The sequence below is a fragment of the Camelus dromedarius genome, chromosome 6 (genome assembly GCF_036321535.1).
Source record: "Camelus dromedarius isolate mCamDro1 chromosome 6, mCamDro1.pat, whole genome shotgun sequence".
Taxonomy (NCBI): Eukaryota; Metazoa; Chordata; class Mammalia; order Artiodactyla; family Camelidae; genus Camelus; species Camelus dromedarius.
The window spans coordinates 69,737,752-69,761,135 of NC_087441.1; the positions used below are offsets into that span (position 1 = coordinate 69,737,752).

General features: G+C 36.2%; 1 long non-coding RNA gene across 1 annotated transcript in view; it reads right to left on the reverse strand.

Moving 5' to 3' along the window:
* LOC135321603 (uncharacterized) overlaps nt 1-23,384 on the reverse strand; it is a 237,960-nt gene that overhangs the window by 14,897 nt on the left and 199,679 nt on the right. The window contains exon 4 of the long non-coding RNA XR_010381475.1: nt 8,188-8,246. This is a non-coding gene — a long non-coding RNA (uncharacterized LOC135321603). The remainder of the gene's footprint in view (nt 1-8,187; nt 8,247-23,384) is intronic.

Here is a 23,384-nt window from a genome sequence, read left to right on the forward strand (position 1 = left end):
AGAAGATCTTGGTATTAAATTAGTTGTTTTTTTAATGTCCACATAATTGCCTCATTGTGTGCACTTACTTTCAGTGGTCCACAACAACCTGTTATAGAAATGAGTATGTTATATGACTCCTAACTCCAACCATTCTTTGATGTTTTGGGAACTATGAAAAATTACCTCTATTTCTGAATGAGACAACAGCAGGCGTGTTTTCGTGTTCTATTGCCAGTCATGTGTTTTCAACTCTTCTTGAAATGATAACATGCAGTTTCGTTATGAAGAATGTCTTTCAAGTTTATGTACTTTAGGACAACTGTTTCTTCATAAATTTGGGTTATATATATAGCATTGGGCATCGGTTTCTTTTATGTCAGTCAAATGAACAAAATGAAGTGCCGTATTATATTTATACTGTCAGAAAGTGAAAATCACAACTACAATAATGTCATGTAGCAGACACTGTAGTTTGGAAGTCTCATAATTTTAACAACATCTTATGATGCTGCCTGTTGTAATTTCTACTTTATAGGTGAGAAATTTGGAGCTCAAAGAAATTAACAACATATCAATTTCCTATATTTTGTTATTTCTGGATAAGCACATTTTTCAATTAAAATAAATCCCTCTTTTAGGAGATACCATGATCAACAATCTTCTATCTCATACAACAGTATGTTACTAAGACACCTGAGATCCATAAGCAACAATCTGAACAGCACAGAATATGCCAGTGAAGATAAACTTAAAGATACAGAGGTCTTTACTTTAAAGAATAATCACATAGTATTTACAAGATAACATACATTTTCAAGAAATTTTCTGTTTTTCCATTTAGGAGTTAAAAATGTAAGTTTACTAGAAAAATGAATCCTGTGAATTTATGTATGTCTTCTTTCTATGATTAAAACAAAACATTAAAAGATTTCTTACCATAATCTTAAAATGACCAGCTCAGTACACAAACTAAAGTCCTATTGGGGAAATGGTTCGAAGTAGCTAGGTATATTTTTATAAAACTATGAATATTTAAAATTTTTCTTATTGTTGGAATATATAATTTTTCAGTTTGCTGTATCCAGTCTCACTGGGGACTATAATTGATTTTGCTATATTATATCAATTGAAGTATTATTTTAATACTCAAATAATTTTTTCTTGTTCTAACTTTAGATATTTAAACACTTTCTCTAGCTACCTGGAAAAAGTAAGAATACTCGTCATTAAAACCTATTGCTCTAAAGGAAACATTTTAATCACTCTAGAGAAAGGGTCTAAATTTACACATTTTCCTTAGGAGTATATTCTCTTAAATTTATTAGTGAAAAGGAAGTTATACAGGACAAATGAAAAAGAGCGGGTCAAAATAACCCCTTGGAATACCCATTAAACAAGGTGACTATGTGTCGCTGATAACTTGCTCTAAAGATAGAATAACCTTGTTGATGGATATAGTATGTCTCTTGTTCCATTGAACTCTGCCATGCTATTTAGATCTTGTTAAAAGTTGAATATTAAATTCTCAAATTAACATTGTAGCAACAATATTATTAGTAAAGTAAAACAAATGTTTGAAAATAACAGATGAAGGCAATGAACGATGAAGTCGTTTGCAACTGGTTTCTATAGGCAAGGACTTTTTCCTCAGCAATACTTCAGTATTTTTACTGACCTGTTCATCTCTAAGAACATGGTAAAAACTGTTCTGTTTAAATCACAGAGATCCAGACGCCTTCACCAGAGGAATCACACACTGTGATCATAAATATCTGCCAGGCAAAATGGAGGGGGGATTGAAGCATTCCAGTGGGAGGTGAGAGAGCCCCACATACATTAATAAAAACTTGCCATTCAATTGCTACCAGAGCGAAACCACAGGTTATGCTACCCAAGAGGCTGCAGTATTGTAAATGTACTGTTTGTTTTCACTTTTTTTTTTTTCAGTTGAAGATTAGTTGACTTACAATATTATATTAGTTTTAGGTGCACAACATAGTGATTCAACATTTTTATAGATTATATTCCATATAGTTATTATAAAATATTGGCAATATTCCCTGTGCTGTACACACACCCTCGTAGCATGTATTTTACACTGAGTAGTTTATACTTCTTAATCCTCTTCTCTTACGTTGCTCCTCCCGCTTCCCTCTCCCCACAGGTAACCATCAGTTTGTCCTCTGTATCTGTGAGTCTCTTTCTGTTTTTTTATAGACTTTCATCTGTTTTATTACGCTTAGTGAAATGTCAGACAGAGAAAGACAAATACTGTATGTGTTCACTTACATTTTCACTCTATTGAAAGACAGGTTGTGTTTCAGCAAATGTATAGGAAATTAGGTCTGTGTTTTTATGTCTAATAATAATCATTTCCAATTTTCTTGATAATTTCTGGGGGGCAGAGGGGTATATCATATAGCCCCAAAATGTTCTTGTTTTAATTCCGTGTGTGAATTTGTGAAAGAGTCATTTAACCTTAGATTTATTTTTTCTTCTTTCTTTTGTTTTCATAAGACAGTGTGGGAATGAGAGAGGTGAAAAGTGATAGCACTTCAGTGAAAGCCTTCAGTGAAAGTGGCCAAAATTCATGCGGGGGGATCTGTACAGGAATAACTTATTTCCGAAGTTCCCGATTGTGGAGTCTGCACGTCTGAGACTAGTAACAGAAACAGTTTGTAACTGAAGAGATCTTTCAAGGGACTAATATTTCTACAGTTCAGAATGTAAATATTTTTAAATCTTTGAATTTATTTATTCTAAAAGTGAAAATATTTTTGAATAGCAGAATTTTTTTACATTTAAAGTACAAATAAAATTTAATGAAAAACATGTAAATTTGAATACATCTCTTAAGTTTTCTTAGTGATACTTATCAGCTCAAGTGAACACTTCTCTCCTTGTTCCTCCTTTACACAAACCTGACTAATGATATGAAATAAATATGTTTATTTCTTAGTGGAAGGGGACAATGGATTACTCTGAATCTGACTTCTTAAAGAGAGAATAGTAGATATTTTAACATATGATATAGCTTATTCTTTCATGAAATACTTAAGCAATAAAGGAAAAAGGAAGCTTCCCGATTGAGTCTGGACACAAAGATTTTAATCTGGATCTGACGCAGGCAGTTTCCTCACTTCTAGCTGCTCAACCTCAGGAAAGCATTTTATTTATTTATTTTTTGTACTCTAACAGTAACTAGCATCATAATGTTAGCACGACGTTGCAAGCATTTTATTCTAAGTCTAATCACTTCCCCAAACCACCCACGTGTCTGCATTGTCATTCATGTTTCTTTGTGGGGTTCTACAAAATATAAATTATAACTTTCACCAACTCTTAAATGTTCTGTTCATATCATGCTTTAAGGTATTTTGGGTCCTACTAGAAAACAGAATATTTGATCATAAAACTATACAATGAAAGTAATTCATAAGCTTACATAAGGAGTTCTTGAGCTTACTGCTGATACATTTGGAGTGGGTATTTTAGTAACTATAACCTCGCTCTTCTTTGCTAGGAATTCTTTAACTTGAAAATTGATATTCTTGTTCCCTATTCGAACTTAAAGTCAGCTGATGGCTACATCTTTTTGGTATCACAGAAGGCTCTCTTAAAGATGAAGATGAATTTCATATTTAAAAAAATATATTCAATGTTCATGAACTACCAAATTATCTAATAAAATGAAACTGACCCAGTAATGAAATATCAAAAATTTTAAAAAGAAACTAAACATTTAAATAGAAAGATTCCCTTCATGGACCTATGAAATCCTTTCATGTTTTAAAATCATTCCTACTCAATCTCTTATCCAGAACCTCAAATTGTACCATTTTGAAACATTGACTATTTTAACCATTCGACTATGTATTTCACTATTATTTTTTGTTATTAGCCTTTCAGACATGTGGTGCAAGCACATGAGTCCCACTGGGACCAAAGGAAATTAGTAATGTTCATTGTATGAAAAATAGGCTCAAATGTCTGACGACTATGTGGAGGCAAACAGGAAATGCCAAAGAAAGATCTTGATCAGCGTCACAGTGTTAGTATTTTGTCTTCTCATCCAAGGTCAGAAACTATGGAATCTCCCTTCAAGAGTTGAGGTGACATTTGTAATTCATTTTTCAAATTTCTTACAAACAACTGAACGTTGGAAACATTGAGGGGGAGCCAACATAAGCTAACCTTTTTGGGTTTTTTTTTTCCCCCAAGCGCGCCTACAGTTACCAGTTGAGAAGTAAATGGGGAAATGTGACCAATTAGCTGAATGTTCTACAAGCAGAAAGAGTTGTCTTTTCAAAACAGAAATCAACTTTGAAACTTTCAATGGCTTCTAATTTCTCTTGAGGTAAAGACCAAAATTCTAAGCAAGTGACCAAAAGCCAATAAGGCTCCTCTCTAATCTCAGGGTCCCCTGACCTAAGAGCTCTTCCTGTGCAAGTTGATGCATCAGATTTCACTGACCTTTGCACTCACTATCAGAGTCAACTCAGGCATCTCTTCCTCACAAAAGCTCTTCCTACCCTCCACTGATGAAGTCAAACTCCCCACTGTAAGCTCTTGTAGCATCCTTTAACTTTCCTTTGAAGCACTTATTACCATAGCAACGTACTGAACTTGTGTCATCCTTTGATTGACACTAATGTCCCCAACCAGACTGTAAATTCCCTGGGGGCAGGGACAATGTCTGGATTTGTTCACTCTTGGGTCTGTCACATCTAACACAGTTCCTGCACATAGTAAATAAATATTTTTGTATGAATTAGCCTGTGACATGGGCCTGAATTTGAATCTTTATTCTACCACATTTTAGTTGCATGATCTTAAGTTTCTAAAGAAATTTTCTAAGCTGCATGGTCCCCTTTGATAAAAATGGGACAATAAAACACAATTTACTCTTTGCTGAGAAGCTGAAAAATGTATGTGTACATAACACAGTTTGTGTTGGCCTCAAAGGCATGTATTTCCACACCTTCCACTTCTCTTAGAAAAGACTTATAAGGAGGAAAAGTTAATCTCTTGGGCAAAGTTGTTTATTAAATAAAAGATCAATGCTTGATGATAGCAAATGCAAGTTGACACATAGTTTTCCCTTTCAGATCCCAGATATTTAAAACCTAATCAAGCACTCATTGGAACTTGTTTTATTCTTCAAATCTTTCAACAACTTCATTTCACCAATTTTTGCTTTAGATTGCAATAATCAAACTGTCCTTAAAATTCAGAACAAAGCTATCTAAAAACAGACAAACACTTCTTTCTCTCCATCATTCCAAAGTGGCCAGCTCCTCCAGGACCCATGTCCATGCTCCTCTGCTCCACGTCAGCAGTAGGAATCCCAGGAAGACTTGTACTTGGTCTAAGGCTGTGTTCATCTCTGTGCAAACACCACATCTTTGGGGGATTCTTGGACTGGCATGTTTTGTGTTTAATTTGCTCTTATATGATGTCAAGTCACTACCTACTATTATACTGTTTGTCTTTATTAGAACCAACTGTCTTACTAGTTTAAAAAATATGTGGAAATTACTTAACATTCTTTTGAAAAAAAAATGTTTTTAAGTAGGAAAAAAAAACAAACTTTCAAAGGCCACTGGAGAATACACTAGATTAGTCAAATGAACCAGCCAGCCAGCATGGCAAAAAATATAGACACTAAATGAAATTTATATAAGAGTTTATACAAGAGAATATACATAAAAGCAGCTAATAATCAGTAATAGGGTCAAAATAACCTGGTCTGGTAAACTTTATGGTTTAGTTCTCTATCCAAGTCCACTTGGATCTGAGACAATGAGAATAAAGACTTTCCTTTTTAATCATTGTGTATATTTTGCAGCTGTCATCAAACGTGAGTCGGCCTCTTTCTGTATCTCTCAATAGCTATTCTTCTAGGTCTTTGTGAAAAGATCAAGTCATTTCTATTGCTCCAGTCACTCAATTTAACCTGTCAGATTTCTTAATACTGACTCACTTCTGCATTTTCTGAAAGTAATACAAAGTCTCACTCTTTGTCCAATTCTAAGTACTCTTCCAGTGGGTGAGTGTGATCAGTCCTTTAAAGAGCTCCAGGGACTTCTCTCTGAAATATGCCAAGCAATGGTGGCCCAAGACCATTTCCCTAGAATGTGGAGCTCTCCACCGTCTCCCATTGCTCCCTCCGCCTTGCAGTCAGACTAGGCTACTTACTGTGATTCCAAAAACCATATCTGCATTCACTCTTGTCCACTATACCAATTAGGCTTATACTGGTTACAAATAATAGCACCAATAGAACGTGTAAAAGTTAAAGCAAACATATGCAGGCATATTATGAAGGCTTCTCATTGGATCCAAGGGCAGGAACATGACTGGATCACAAGAACAAGTTGGAACCAGTGGTAGATCATTTGTTCTCTCTTTTCCTTTCTCTTTTTCACTTCTGTCTCTAATCCCTAGTCCACTTGGCAAAAAACAAAGTAGCTCTTTATCTCCTGTCCCAAGAAACAGATCCAGACTGACACTAGGATCCCATACTCAATTCAAGATTCTGAAGGGCTTCTGATTGGCCCAGTTTATGTTACATGCCTACATCTGAGTCAAGGAGTTATGAGCAGGTTTAGAGCCAAACTGTAACAGTGGTTGTCAAGGAAACTCATTGTGGCTGAGGGCATGCAATTAAATGGGGACCTTTATGGGTTAGGACTTCTTGCCACTTACCATCAAGCTAAATCCTACAAAATTCCCAAGTTCTACCTCCTTTTAAACAACTCTCACCAGTTTGGTTCAGAGTGTCAGGCTCCCAAGACCGTCCTCAGGGGAATACAGATAAAAGGCCATCGCTGGGGGCTGTGAGCCCTGGAAAAATCAAGCAAAGGATTCCCTTCCCTTACATCTCATTCCAAATACTAGGATGAAATAAATAGCAAGGGCAAGTTCAAAAGAAGACAAGTTTAAAAGGGCATCCCGGATTCCTAACACAATTATAAGTGACAAAGAAATTTCAAAATGGTAAGCATAAGTAATTAAATAAATATAAGTAAAATAAAATAAAATATTTTCATATTATTTTTACCTATCACATTTAAAAAAATATTTTACAAATGTTCAATATCCAGCATTGCTGCGGGTGCAGGAAATGGGTCAGTTTATTCATTGCTCACATATTACTTTTTGAGTGACATGTTAACAGTATGTATCAAAATCCTTTTTATCAATGCATATTCCATGAACCAGCGAAATCCCAGTTTGTGGTTACTGGGGGCTACCTGGAGATTGCTCCTTTTTCTGAACTCCTACGGAAGTTATTGCCAGTGTCTTTTATTAAATCATCACGTATCCCCTTAGGATATATCTTTTATTAATGTTTGCCTGATTACTTAACTTGTAATTCATACTTTTCCTTTCCTGACCCTGAATATTTGCTCCGATGCACCCTCAGCTTTTTAGAGCACCCACCACTCAACATTTTATTTTTATAATTCCCATCTTTATTCCTCTTTAATCCGTGATTTAATTAGCAATTTCTAATGCTTGATGACTATAGAATATATGATATCAATACACTGGAATGTGATTCCACACATGACAAATGTTTTGTGAATGTCCTGTGGAAGTCTAATTTGATGAAAAGTAAAATTAAGAAGACTCACGAGGTTGCAAGTCTTTTTCTCCCATGCAGTATGGGATCCTGTATAATTAGTTATTGCTCTCAACTGGTCCTGTCCTCTGTTCATATAACTTTGCTCTTGAAAGAGAAGGATTTTGTAAGACATGTAGAATTAAGAGATTTTTGCCACAGTCCGAGAAAGTAGCTTTCAAAGAAAAGTCTGTCCTTCTTAACAATTTGTTGTCCTGGTCACATTATAATACGTTCCCTTAAAGGCATAAATATTTGTGAGCATTGTCTGTCACATCAGAGAAAAGACCATTGGCACTGTCTTCTTCTCTATAGGCTTGAAAGGCTAATAAAAGCCTATGACTCAGCCATGTCCAAATAAAGAATTTGAATCTTCCCTCGTTACATTTCTGTAACTATATCCTCCTCACAGGGAAGACAGCCTGAGTACGTTTTTCCTTTACATTTCATCACAATGTTCATTTCCCCAGGAATCTGATAATAGATGAATATACAGGATTTAAAGGACTGTGGATTGTGTTGACTTAGACATTCAGTGCCCTGTGTGCTTAACATCTTTTATCAGTTTGATTACTCACCATAGCTTCTTACATCTCACTCCTTTTTTGGGGGTGAAATTTTCTTTTTGCAGGTGTTCCTACCAAAGAAAGAATTCGTAGAGAATTAACTTCCCGAGTTTTTCAATATATAAAGAGGCACTTATTTTATCCTCACCTTTGAATGCTGGCTTGGCTGAGTACAGAATTATATTCCAAATTCCTTTTCTTTCAGTACTTTGAAAGTTAGAACCCATTATCTTCTGTGGCTGTTGAGAAAGCTGAATTTAATCTGTATTTTGCCATTTTTAAGTTTTCCCAGTCTCTCTTTCTGTCATAGATTCTAGTATTTTGTCTGTCTTTGGTGTTTCATGCTCCACTCAGTATTTCTTCATTGCCGTTTCTGTTTTTTATCTTTTCTGATTTTTCAAACTATGCTATTGGCAAGATATTTGCCTTTCTTCATTTCTGGAAAATTTTAGGCTTTACATCTTCAACTGGGGAGTTCCAGTAGCCTTTATATTCTCTCCTTGTGGAACAAATGTTGGCAATTTCAGATTTAATTTCCATATCTCTTGATATGTCTTTTATCCGTTCAAACCTTCACTTCTTTGTGCTACTTTTGAAGAATCCCTTGTCTCTATTTTCTGGCTCATTAATTCAATCTTCAAGTGGGTTAATTCAGCTATTCAGCCCATCTTTAGTTTTAATCTCAACAATGGTATTTTTATTTCCAAAATTTATGATTAATTTATTTCCCATAACTCCTGATCCTGTTCCATAAATGCTGTATTTTCCCTTTTGCCTCAGAGAATATTAAATACATTTTTTAGTGCTCTGTTTTCACTATTAACTCTTCCCTGAGGTGTGTGTAAGCTCTTGGGCATATAAGCTCTTTACTGACTGTTTCCTCTCTTTCATGTGATTTAGGCTTTTAAAAGATTGGGGATATTATAGGTCCTGGTCAAAACTGCTTAACTTGAATCTAGTCAAGGCTTTAGATTTAACTTCTATTTAACAGAAAATATAGAGGATAGAGGAACAGGCTAAATACTGTCTTCAAGGAAGCAGGTCCAGGAGGTAGAAATTCTATAGCAGGCGGTGTGCCTCTCTATCTAGTATCCTGAGCATGGCTGCTCCCAGTTCCCTCGGGCATGACCAGCCACACTAGGCACTGCTCTGCCTGCCTTCCTCAAACACTGCTTCTGCCTGAAGATAGACAGCCCCACTACTGATGCTGGCTCTTGTGGGGATGGGGAAGGAGTCCACAGGGATCAGACCACCAGCATGTTCCAGAGTGGTTCCCACTTAGCTCCTCTGACGCTTTCTCCTGGGATAACCCCCTGTTCTCTGCTACCACTGGTTCTGATGGTGGACTGTCATGATATCACCCCACTTTGTATCCCAAAATTCTCCTATAGGAGTTCCTACGTAGGTTCTTGGTAACATTTTCTTTCTTTCTTTAAATTGGATTCTGTTTTCAGTTTCTTATGGATACCTTATGAATTCTTCTCCATCAGTAATTTCTATTTCTGCTTTCTAGTGTAGGCCGTGTGTGTGTGTGTGAGTGTGTGTGTGTGTGTGTGTGAGAGAGAGAGAGATATATATTTACATATGATGGTTGGGGCAGAAGCTTTTCAGAATCCATGTTATGGTTTAAACTCACAATTTCTCATACATATCTATGGTGTCTTACTGAAAAGACCTGGGATTCTCTCTGCTTGAGAGCTGTCTCTGGCTGCTGAAGCCTGCTTGGCCGATCGGCATGAGGAGCAGATCATAAATACCAAGGAGTAAATGCCCCCCAGCATAGCCCTCAACCAAAGACAACGGGAACTGCTGACTAACACACCAGCTTCCGGCCCCTTGGGGAGGTAGGGCTGTTCTGAGGCATATTCTACACTCACCTCCAGGGGTCAGTATGACTGAGCCCCGAGGGCACATCACAGGAACGAACACTAATACTAATTAACCTTGCCCTGTACTACTTTCTTTCCCTTACATGTTACTTCTTGATTCCCTTACTAGTGCTTTCTGGAATTATCTTCCAAATAAACTAGTTGGACTAAATCCTAGTCTCAGAGGGCACTCCTAGAGGAGCACAACCAAAGGCAATGGTGAGAGAAAGGGGAAATGCGTTGATACAGTCTCTCTATCACAGTCCACTAAGTACTTTTTAGCCAAACTCTGATTTCATGTGTTGAAACAATGATCACTCCAGGATTTTATCAGAAAAATAAAAAACCTATAGGTATCAAGTAGAAAGGGGGTTATCTGACTATAGGAAGGACCAGGGGAGCAAAAGCCAAGGAAACTGATGATAGACAGCATGAAATCATGTCATGTCCAAGTCACAGAGCAGCCCCATCACAGGTGTTCTTCTGAAGCCCCCACAAGCCTCTCTCCTGTTGATTGTGCACCTGCTCAGAGTTGCTGCTAGAAAATAATTATTTCTCCTTCTCTTTCGACTTCCAAATTGGTACCTAGCACTCCCATCAACAGAATCTAACCAGAACATGTTAGGTAAGGAAATCTGGGAAATTGTCTCTAGCTTTCCCCCATCACAGGGCAGATCCACAAGGAGTGAGGATGAAGCCCAGTTGACCTCACAATGGGACCCAGTTAATTCACTGAAATCCTAAGTGCTGCAGGCTGTCTTCCTGACTATCTTTTTGCTAAATGTTCCAAGCATCTTCAGGAGAGACGAATCTGTTCCAGAGGCTGTTCATGGACGAACCTATTATGTAACCATTAACGGGAAATCCATTGGTTAACACCTAAAATACCACAATTCTAATTAATGCCCAGGAAGGCAAAAGAGCTGGATACTTCTTAGCAATCCTGCTAGAGAAACTAAAATTTCTCTTAAAAAGATCATGTCAAGATTTGGTAATCATTTTCAAGGCTTTGTAGAGAAATATCCATCATTCGGAAATTTAACAACAAAGTGTTAATTACTGTATACAGAAACTTAAAGTAGCTTTACAGCCAATGCAATTATTTTAAATGTGTCTATTGGTTAGAGAGAAATAAAGAGCAAGGAGAAAGGATGGCATCATTTCAAGAACTTCACTCATTTTTATTAAAGATTTGGAATGTTCAAATATCCAAATCCCCACCCAAACACACCCCATTCCTTTTAATTTCCAAAAGTGCAAGTTAAATTTTTGGCAATAAAAATGTTTAATAGTTATTATCACTACAAATCAGTTTCAGGAAAAATGTGGTTAGAAGAGTTTTTTCCCACATACCCTCAGAATTTTTACATCTCTAACTGATACCCCTTTGCACATGTACATACAGTAGTGACTAGCCAATAAAAATGATGTCTAGTTTGAAACTTTTAAATATGGAAAAGTATGTAAACATTTTTCTGTTTCACCATCTAATTATCATAAATATGCATTTTAAACAATTATTTCACAGCAAGTCTATATTAAGAAATAATAATTCCAGTCATAACACTAATTCTATGGGAAAAATTATGTTGAAGAATCAGTCCTAAAAATTTATTGTATTAAAAACTATGAACTTCCTGGGGGAGGGTATAGGTCAAGTTCAATCCCCAGTACCTTCTCTAAAAATAAATAAACCTAATTATCTCCCTCCCTCCCCAAAAAACCCCCCAAAACTATCAACTTCCTAAGAATAGAATTAGACATATCTTACTTTCAAAAGATACCCATAAGGATTACTGAATTTCTAAAATCAATTATATAATTTTATGATATGCTTTATTAAGAAGTTATGAAATTAAATTCAAGAAATTATATTTCATATATTAGAATATCTTTTAATAATTATGATTATTTTTGAAAATTTTAACTAATAAAGGGAATTCACATTCAAGAAAGTGATTTATTCAATATGATCAATTTAAAAACTGAATTGATATAATTAATTAAGGTTGTTTCTTACTAAATACTTTGTGTCAAATTCTTGAGGAAAAAACAGAATCAAAATTTGAAGCTGCAGTTTCTGTTGTAAAAAGTTTACTTGTATCAAAAGTTAAGAAAGTTAATTTTCATTTTTCTCTTAAATTACATATATGAATTTTAATATAAAAGTTTTATTTAATTTAAAAATCTTATGCACATTCAGTAAAAATAGTAAGATTGTGTATTTCACAAATTATTATTTATACAAGTCATGAGGATATAATATACAGCATAGGTTATATATTCTACAATATTGTAATAACTTTTATGGTGACAGATGATTACTAGACTTATCATAGTGATCAATTTGTAATGTATTTAAATATCAAATCATTATGCTGTACACCTGAAATAATAAAATATTGTATATCAACTACAGTTCATAAAAAAGGGGAAAAGAAACACATGCTTCTTTCTTTTAAGGAAATGAAGACTAGTTATAATTTTAAATATCATATCAGTAAAAGAAAGCAAATGTGTTGGAAAAAAATTCTTCAGGACTATAACCCCTTGACCTAAAATTTTTACTATTTGTGTAACTAAAATAATTTTATTTGACATTGAAATCAGGGGAGTTTAGGTGCTAGTTACAGAAGGCTCACTAAATGTCTGCCTGATCTTATAAAACTCACAGTCTCCCTGGACATCAGACTCTACAACTCTACGTGCTTTTTTGTACTTACTTATTCATTCTACATATACTTTCTGATATTTGGCGGTGCGAGGAACAGTGCTGGAAATAGCTAAGGCAGGACCACTGCCCTCACCCTGTGCACAAGGCGACTGCGCACTGCACCGAGGTGGGCTCGAGCAGAGCAAATGCAGAAGCTAATCCTTTGCCTTATTCACCTCTAAATCCACTTTCAAACTCATTCTAATTTTTACATCTTGTGAATAGAATGTCATTCTATTTGGGGATGTTGAATTAACTTTAGGTGCATTTATGCATACATATTTCAACTTTACTGAGAAGAAGTTTGACTTGACACGGAACAGTTCTCATTTTCATAGTTAGCCATTTCCCATAAATTCTTTTCATATTACTAGGGGAATAATTAAGTGTATAAATTATTGCACTGTTGTTTTTAAGTGACATCTGGTTGGCCCCTGGATTAGAACTGTGTTTGGCATTCTTCAACTCCTTTCAACATTATTTTCAAAGTTCCTTATTTTCCCATGTGTGTGGTGCACGTGTACACGTGTGAATATAAAAAGTCTTTCTCTTTTCTAAAATTACTTAAAGGCATGTAAAATACAGGATGAAGATCATGATATAGACCCATAAATCTATGCAATGGGATGTCCATTATTCAGGTTGTATACTTTGCTCCCAAATCCTAATGAATAAAACTGTTGGAAAAAAATCATATAAGTGGAAATGATAGCACATTAAAGGCATTTTCTACCTGCTTTTATCTATTCATTTATTCTAAAAATATACACTATGGACTTACTGCCCTAAGATAATTTAGGTAATACAAAGATTACCACTCATGGCCTCTATTCCCCCAAATTTTACAATATAGTTGGGAAAACAGCACTTGAATATAGAAATTTGCCCAAATCAGTGAAAAAAATCCTAATTGAAAATGGAATCAATTGTCCTCTAAGATCTCTTTCTTGTTTTTAAGATACAAAATAGCAAAAGTTTATTCAGTAATGAACTTGTTTTCTTGTTTTTAAGATACAAAATGGCAAACGTTCATTCATTAATCCATGTAAGTAAATGCATACGGAAATATTTATTGAGTATAGTGGATAACTATGTAACCAGAACTTTTTCTAACCATCAGTGGATCAGACAAAATTTTTTACTACCGTGGCACCTACATTCAAATGGGAGACATAGGCAATATAGAACAGCACAGGGAAGTATATTCAATATCTTATAATAACCTTTTATGAAAATGAATATATGTATGTACATGACTGGGACATTGTGCTGTACGCCAGAGATAGACACGTTATAATTGACTGTACTTCAATAAAAAAAAAAAGAAAGAAAGAATACAAATGAATAGTTGATCAGTTGGTATTCAGTGTTAGGAAGGAAAATAAAAGTAGAAGATGAGATGGGGTTGTGCTGGCCTGAGGCAGGGATGGGGCAAATTTCAATTTTAAGCAGAATGTTTAGGGAAAGCCTCACTGAGAAGGTGACCTTTGAGTACATACTAGAGAGATAAGGGAGTGAGCCTTGCAGATTGTTGGACCAGGTGCAAATCCTTGAGGTGAGTAAATACAGAAGGACAAGTAGTCCATTACAGCTGGGGAAAAAAAAAATAGAGACAGAGAGAGAAAAAGAGAGATGAGTCATAGATTTCATGTAGGTGGGCCAAAACTTCTATTAAGGATTTGTAGAATATTATAATCTTGACTTTGACCCTGAATGAGATGGGATGTTATTGGAGGACAGTGAGTAGAGGTGTGACAGGATCTGATTTAAGTTTGGATGGACTTAGGCACGGAGCACAGACAACACAAGATAAGAAAATCAGGGAAACCAATTAAAAGAGTTTTATAATCACAAAGTACATAACGCTACCCCCAATTTAAGAGATATGAAATCTAGAAATGTAGTGACTTCTCCTAGGAATCCAGCTAGAAAGCGAAATAGCTAAGATTCTAAGTCTGGTATTCTTTTTATTACATCACAGCTTTGCAACAATTGGGAAATACTATCTTAAATCATCTCTAACTTCATAATATTGTTCGGGTGTTAGATTAACCTATTTACATAGCATAGCAGATAGTGAAACTGGTAAGCCATTTATCAAATCCCTCATGATCTTTTCACCCATGAGATATAGTAATATGGGGTGACAGGAAAATTGAGTAGTTGTATAAGCAGGTTGAACAATCAATCAATTCCAGAATCAACATTAATTTAGAATGTCTCTTCTAATGAGGAAGCACAGTTACTCATGACTTTATTCTTCAATATGAAGGGGCAGTGCAGATAAAGTCATAAAGCCAGGTATTTCAAGTATCTTGTGCTAAATTAGCCAGAGATCTAAATTGAAGTTTGACAGCTAATACAATATCAAAATTAAAATCACCTTGGTTGGTGGAAATCATGGATAAGACCTAGTAGTGTCAAAATAAATTTAATATTTTACATTTTATATCAAATATTTGCACAAGTAGGAGGGAACTGGATTAGTAACTAGTTTAGGCAAAAAAAGATTTGGGGGAGTTGGGTGGGAAGGGACAGACTGGGAGTTCAAGATTTGTAGATGCTGTATAGAATATGTATAGAATAGATAAACAAGTTTACACTGTATCACACAGACAAATATATTCAAGGTCTTGTAGTAGCTCATGGTGAAAAAGAACATGAAAATGAATATATGTATATTCATGTAGGACTGAAAAATTGAGCTGTACACCAGAAGTTGACACAACGTTGTAAACTGACTATAACTCAATTTACAGAAAGAAAGAAAGAAAGAAAGAAAGAAAGAAAGAAAGAAAGAAAGAAAGAAAGAAAGAAAGAAAGAAAGAAAGAAAGAAAGAAAGAAAAAAAAGATTTGGGGAATTTAAGTTCATTTTAAAGGGCTAGTAATTCCATCAATCTGTAAAAAGAAAAAATACACAGTCATCAGGAAAATGCACATTGAAATCACAATGAGATTTTCTTTCACGCCCACTAGAATGGCTATACTTAAATGCCTCGCAAGGATATGGAGCAACTGGAACTCTCATAAATTGCTACTGGTAATGCAAAGTGGCACAAGTACTCTGGAACATTGTTTGGCAATTTTTTATAAACTTAAATATAAATGTATCTTCCGCCCCAGAAGCAATGAAAAATATCTATAAAAGTTTTTGTGGAAACAGTCATTACAGCCTTGTTGATAGTTACCTAAACTGTTAACAATCCAGATGTCCATCAGTAGGAAAATGGACAAATTAAGGTCTTTGTGGAATGCTATGGAATGCTACCCAGAAATAAAATAGAATAAACTACTGATATGTGTAGCAACAGGAGGGTAATCTCAAAAACATGATGCTGAGAAAAAAATAAACAGACAAAAAGAATATACATCCTATAATTCCATTTATATGATTATAACAAGAATTCATTGAGTTGGTTAACTTTGTGTAACTTGGCGTATCTGAGGGATGTCCAGATAACTGGTAAAACCTTACTTCTGAGTGTACCTGTGATGGTCCCTCTGGAGGAGATTAGAATGTGAATCAGTAGACTGAGTAAAGAAGATTATCCTCACCAGTGGGGGTGGGCATGAGCCAATCTGTCAAGGGCCTGAATAGAACAAAATTGCAAAGGGCAAATTCTCTCTCTCTGCTTGAGCTGAGGTATCAATCTTGTCTTGATCTTGGGCATTGGTGTTGGTTCTTGGTTTCGGACTTACGTCAGGACTTACACCATCAGTCCTCTAGTTTTCAGACCTTTTGAATTGAATTGCACCACTGGTATTCCTGGTTCTTCAACTTGAAGACAATGTATCTTGGGACTTCTTGGTCTCCATAATCATGTCAGCCAATTCTTACAGTAAATATCCTCTGCAACATATCTGTACATATTTTATTGTTTCTGTTTCTCTGGAGAACCCTGACTAGCGCACTACAGTATTTCTCTTTGGAAGGTGAGGGGCAGGGAGCTAACTCAACATGGACGTGGCGGTGCTTTCTGGAGCAATAGAAATGTTTTACATCTCATATTAGGTGGTCTCATTGGATGTTTTCAATTCTCAAAACTCATCAAATTGAACATTTAAGATCACATATTTTATCTTCAATAAATTATATCTTAATTTAAAGAGATTAAACACTAAAAAATTGACTTTCTTTCTACTGAAGGAATGCAAGAAAAATAGGTGGAGATATAAGGAAAGCAATTTCAGGGCAATTTAAGGAAACACTTTCTAATCTTCAGAGTGTTTTTTTTAATGTGGAATAAGCTGTTTCATTAAAAGTAAATTAATTATATCTGGAAAAATTCAAACAAAGGTAGAATGGCCTACTGTTAGAGTCTGTACTAGACATAGTATACACCCAATAAAAGTATCCTTTCTAAAGCATTTTAATCCTTTTCATCAACAGTGGCTCTGATAGCCTAAGTTAACAAAATTTTATTGAATTTAGTCCATTTTTTATTTCTCATTTCTATCTTTCACTTCTAATTAAACAGTGTTTGAGAACCTGAAGCAGCAGGAAGACCAAACAGGTAAAGCTTATGATCCAGTTCTGTAAGACTGATGGTGCTTACAGTACTGGGTTGGGAAGGATTCTGAAGCCACATCCATAGCTCAGGAGGAGGGAATATTGTCATTGTTCGACAATATCTGTCATGGGTATAAGGCAGCGACTTAAGCACCAGCCATTTGCCATCACAGATTTATAAGAAATGTATGGTGTTGTAAGTCAGATAAAAATGATGACTGAGAGATTCACAGACTGGGGTCCCTATAGACCTGAAGCAATAGACATAAATGAATAGAAGGAAGAGGGGGAAAAGTAAGAGAGAAAGACTAGTATCTTAACACACAAACTTAGCTTTCTGGCTACGTTTTATTTTACTGGTTGCCAGATTTGGACAATTGGGAATCTTTAAACACTATAATAAATTGGTTTTGGCGTGATAGCTAAACATAACCAGATTGAAATGGCCTGGATTTTCAATTAATAAATGTTAAATTATTGTATTATGATATTCTACTACAATCAGACAAAGTACAAAGACATCAGATAAAGACTTACATAAGAGGAAATCTAGTAGCAACCACGCTGGACTTACAGAATTGGAGATTTATTTAGGAGTTTTATAAAACATAGCCTTTTCCTCTCCTGCCTCATACAGATCTGAAGTGACTACACGCTTCAAATATGTAATGTGTAACTTCCAGCTGAAAAGAAGCCTAACCCAGCTCCTCCTGGCTCAGGCAGAAGGTCAGTTCCTTGGAAGGAGCTACCCCCAAAAGTGAATGAAGCTCCATCCAGTTGGAGCCTCCAATGTGGTAATGCACGAGATGTTCTCAGAACAAAGCCAGTCACCAGGTGGGGACCTTGACTCAATTGGTTGAGGATGTTTGCTGCTCTGGTCATGTTTTGGCAGATAGAACAGAGAACAAGAAAGAATCCCAATGGCTAGAACACAAGAGTATGAGTATCAAGCTCTGGGATCTGCTCTCTCTGTGAGTCCCTGGACAATTCCTTTAATCTCAATTGTATTCGATTTCACCGTAAATATAACTAAGACTCTGCATGCATTCTAAGATGCTTTTCAGAAAATATTACAGGCAAAATTATAAAGATTAAACAGAGAGAAAAAGCCTCTATATTGGAGCATTCTCTTCTGTAGCAACTTAGGTTTATTTCTTCCTATTTTCTCTTTAGTCAGCATGCAAAGTCACATAGGGGTAATTTCCTGGGACGAAAGTTGCCACGGAATAAAGAATCACTGACAGTCAAAGCTTGGGACCACAGCACTTTCATGACAAAGGGCAGCCTAGAGTCAGATCCATCTACTCAATCAATGCCTTATTTCTGACTTTGATTCCTAGTAATTTGGAGGATTTAGTGAGCACCCCAGAACAGAGGTGCAGCCAGGTTAGGAACCTGCCTTAGTTTAGATGAGTGAGTATGGGAATATTTAGGAATAACCAACATGAAAGCTGGACAGGAAAAAAAAATTCTTGCAAACTTTTAGATGATTTAGAATTAAAGCTTGAGGGATTACTGCTGTAATTAATCAATGAAGTTCTGCCTTCTAGTCTGTGGGCTCCTTGAGGGTGGATGCCACATCTATCTTGTTCCCCCAGGTTTCCTCTGTCCTAGCACAGTGTGTTAAGACACAGCTCCAGCTAGGAGAGGGGTCAAGAGGGCAGAATTCAAGAGGTGCAAATTGAGCCACAGACAAACCAAGATCATAGAGGGAACCATAACAAAGGGGTATAACCCAGAAACTAGGAGGCATCAGTAGACACACGAGGTAGCAGAAGGTACTCATTTTGAGTCCAGGACAGAGGACGAATGAGCAGCACATGTATCAGAGAAGATGCGAAGACTGAAGGCGAGGTAGATGCAGATCAGAGCACCTCACCTCAGAAGTCTAAGGGAAAGGGCTTTGATTAGGGCCCCTGAGGGGAGTTTCTTGCAGCACAACCCAGGATTCCCAGTCCAAGTCTTTCTGTTTCTAAAGGGTCTTGGTTTATTTTTGCTTTAGGGCAATTTAAACAATCTCAGTTAAACCAAAAGAAGAAAAAGAAGACGACAAAGAAGATGAAGAAGACGACGAAGAAGAGAAGCTACATGATCTGTCACAGATGGACAGGGTGTGGCCAGCCCGGACAAAGCAAAATGAAGCAGTAATCCAATGAGACGTACTGTTGCCGGTAGATGTAGTTGGTGTCTAGGTTCTTGTCCCATCCCACAAAGAAGTCAGAGACAAGACACTGAGGTAAAGAAAGTAAAGTGGGGATTTATTAAGGGATGGATAGTACACTCTCAAGGGGAGAGTGGGCAGGCTCAGGTGAGCGGCTTCCTGGAGTTTGTTTGTTTTTTTTTTTTTTTTTGGCAGGTTGGTTACATAGAGTATAAAAATGAGAGGACAGAATATTCACCAGGGAGGGAAGGGTTTTGGGTCATATTCTCTGATTTTCATCCCAGCTCCACCTTTCTGAATTTTTGTCCTTATTTAGTCTGGATGGGAAGGGTCATGGGGTCAGTGCATAACGGGTACTTCTGATCTGCAAGGCTAATTTTATTGAAATGAGGGCATAATAAGCAAAAGGTTACATTCAGACACTGGTGATTCTTGCCTTTTCTCACCTCTCTTTGTCTGCTTCCAGGCCACTCATCACCCCAAAAGGTGTGATCACTTATCAGCCTGCTTTTCTTTCTCTGCCCAGGGACCCCTGTGCTTACATAATGTATGGTTTACTGTATTTGGTCTGTGCCCCTCCTTTCTGCCCAATTCCTGCCATTTGGCCTGTGTCCCCCTTTCTCTGCTCATATCTAGCTATCGGCCTGCTCTAGCAGTTCCAACACCAAGAGCATCCTTAATCAAAGTATAGCTTGGAGGCAGCAGGCAGTTGCTGGAAGAACCTGATACCACCCATGTTGAGTGCAATGGCCTCTCCTGAATTTCTCCTTGTTCTATCTAACAGGTGCAAATCACAATAATTTTGTGGCAAAGTTATGAGCGTTCTAGTTACATAATGGAAACATCGTTTTTTACTTAACTTGGAAAATAATGATTTGATTTTTTTTATGTTTACACATACATATTAATTTTAGTTAAATATTCATTCCCCAAATTTATGAAAATCAAATAAATTCTTATTGGTGGTTCTTTTGGCCAAAAAGTCAATCTACACATCCTGTACTCTATCAAATAAGTAAGAAATACGTCTGCTGGGTTTCAGTTTAAATCCCTTGACTTTTTCTTTTCTACATAAATAGCTACTGTTAATAATTCAATCCCACAAATCAGAAAAAAACATAAAATCAAGCCCCTCTTCAATGCCTTTAAATGACGTAATCAGGCCATGCTGTCTCTGTGACTCATTCCATGACTAAAACCACTTGAGAGCGGCTTGTTTCTCATCATTATCTGGTCTTCTGAGGGATCGTGGGTGTCTTCTACAGGAGACAGTAGATCAATGGCCAAAAGCCAATGGAGACAAACAGATGTTGTGGTTACCAAGTTGGAGAAGGAATACATGAACTTTATTCCAAAAGCCTCTTGTCAGAAGTGCTATAAAGAGAAAATCCATGCCTGCTCCTCTACCTCCCACTTGATGGAAAATATTCAGATGCATTTGTCTGACCGCATCAAGAAAAACCTTGGCAAGTTGATCTTTCTAATAAATATAGGCCAGAAAAGAGTGTAAATATAAACCCCTTATGTACAGTAATCCCCACCAACCTATGCACAGTCTTAGAAACAAGTGTGAAAAATAGAAGCAAATCCTACATGTAAATAAAAATTCATCTTTCACTAAAATATGGGGTCATTAACAGGAACGAATAAGTATGTACTGTCGCTGGGCAAGCTCATGTCAGGAAATGTCAGATTTGTGCTCTTCTCAGAAACTTAAAAGGCCGAGGGACAAATACTGTTGCTTCATTACAAGAAAAAGGGGAGGAGACCAATTTAGTGTGTTTCTATACTAATTTATAAACCAAAAATCACCTTATAAAATTCAAGTACTTTATTTTAGATACTATGGAACTAGAACCTGTCTACTTGCCACGGCCCTTGAGGTGTGGGAATGAGAGAGAGAGAAGAGACTATTAAGCATGGAACATTAGCACCAACAATCCAGAAGTAAGGGAGAGGGAGTGCTGTCTAGTTCCCCAGCAGCACTTTAAGGTCAGGAAGGTGAAAATAAAATCAAGTGGGAATGCATGGTAATAACCAGACAAGCCAGAGCTCCTGGACACTTTCTAGAATGCAGATTTCCTGATATATATAGTCCTGCAGAATACAAAGTTGTAATCACTGGTGTATACACAGAAGGGTGGTAGGCAAAGTTCTAAGTTAACCCTCCACCCCAAAATGACCCCATGACCTCGTAAAACCTTTTCCCCTTGAGCATGAGCAGAACTTGTGAAGAGGATGAGACATCACCCCTTTGATCATGTTAACATGGTGTTACCAAAGGAGATTATCCAGAAGAGCATGACCTAACCACATGGTCCCTTTAAAACAGAGTACTCTCAGGATGTTTGCAGAAGGGAAAGCCAGAGATTTGAAGCACCATTGCTGACTTGAAGATTAAGGAGGCCACTTAGCAGGGCCTCAGGGCAGCTTCTAAGCTGAGAGTCATCCCTGGTTTACAGTTAGCCGACAATGGAGCTCAGTCCTACACCCACAAGGAAATGGATTCTGCCTGCAACCAATGAACCTGTTAGAGGTCTCAATCCTCGAATAAGAATGGCAGCTCCACGGATAAGACCTTGATTTCAGCCTAGTGAAACCCCGAGCAGAGAATCTAGTTGCACTGTGATCAGATTTCTGACCTAACTCAACTGTGAGACAAGAAATAGGTGTTATTTTAAGCCTCTAAGTTTATTATACTCTGTTGTATAGCAATAGAAAATTCTAACAAACTGATAGATTGATTTGCTGGATCAATTATGGCTAATCTGAGAAAAAGTATTCTGACATAGTGGATGTAAATTATCTAAGAGTCTTCCAACTTTGCAATTCTGTAACTTTAATAACAACCTTCTTTGAAAATGTACCATGTTAGACATTTATTTAAAAATAACCCCTTGATATATTATGCTGTACATCAGAAATTGACACATTGTAACTGACTACATTTCAATAAAAATAAATTAATTAAAAATTAATAAGTAAATAAAAAGTACCCCCTGAATTGAACTGCTGATATACTTGTGTATCTGTGAGATGTTTCTGTCTAGAAACTGTTTAAAATAAAATCCAGAAAAGATATTTCAGAATTTTTTTTTAAGTAAACAGAGTTTCTTTGTATTATTACACCATAGTGGGCTTGTGTTAAATTTTAGCAAATTTACAGCATTTTATGAGAAATATTTTTACTTTGGTGATCCAAACCTGCATGAAAATTGTAAGTTGTTCAAATCACATGTTCATTTAATGTCACCTTGGAGTGTTTTCCTACAAGAGAATTTGATCCAATGTCCATAATTCCAAAGGATGTAAATCTGGTAACCATAAAACGGTAAGCCAGCAGGGCCAAGAACAGAAACCACAAGCAGTGAAGCAGGTACGTTTCCATTTGGTCTCTGTATTCTCCATTCTAGAGAAACCCTACTCCTCCACCAAACAAATCTTGTTTTACTTTCACATGTTTTTTTAAACTTATATCTGTTTTAAATAACTAGTACATACAGTAAACCACCACATATGGTAACAAAGCCGTATCATTTAAGAGCACATTTAATACTGATATTAGAGTATGTTTAGTTGAAATAAATGAGTCACAAACCACAAATTAAACAATACCTCTCCTGGGCGAAAAGTCTCTCTCAAATATTTAAAAGAAGCTCTTCATGCAAAATTGTACTAAGCAGGAAAAAAAAAATTATTCTCTCTTTTCCCTGTGGCAAAAATATTCCTTATATGGCACTTAAAAAAAAAATTTGAGCAGGAACAGTTTTTCGTCATAGTTTGCATGTCAATTTGTATCACAGATAGTGTTTCTGAAAGCTAAAATTAAAGCCTAGCTTTCCAAATTACATAATTAGGGCCATCACACATCACTTCTGAAAAGTAATGAAAACAGTATTTCTAACTAGTTATGCTTAAATGGGATGCCTAGGATATAGAACAAATATTAAATAAAA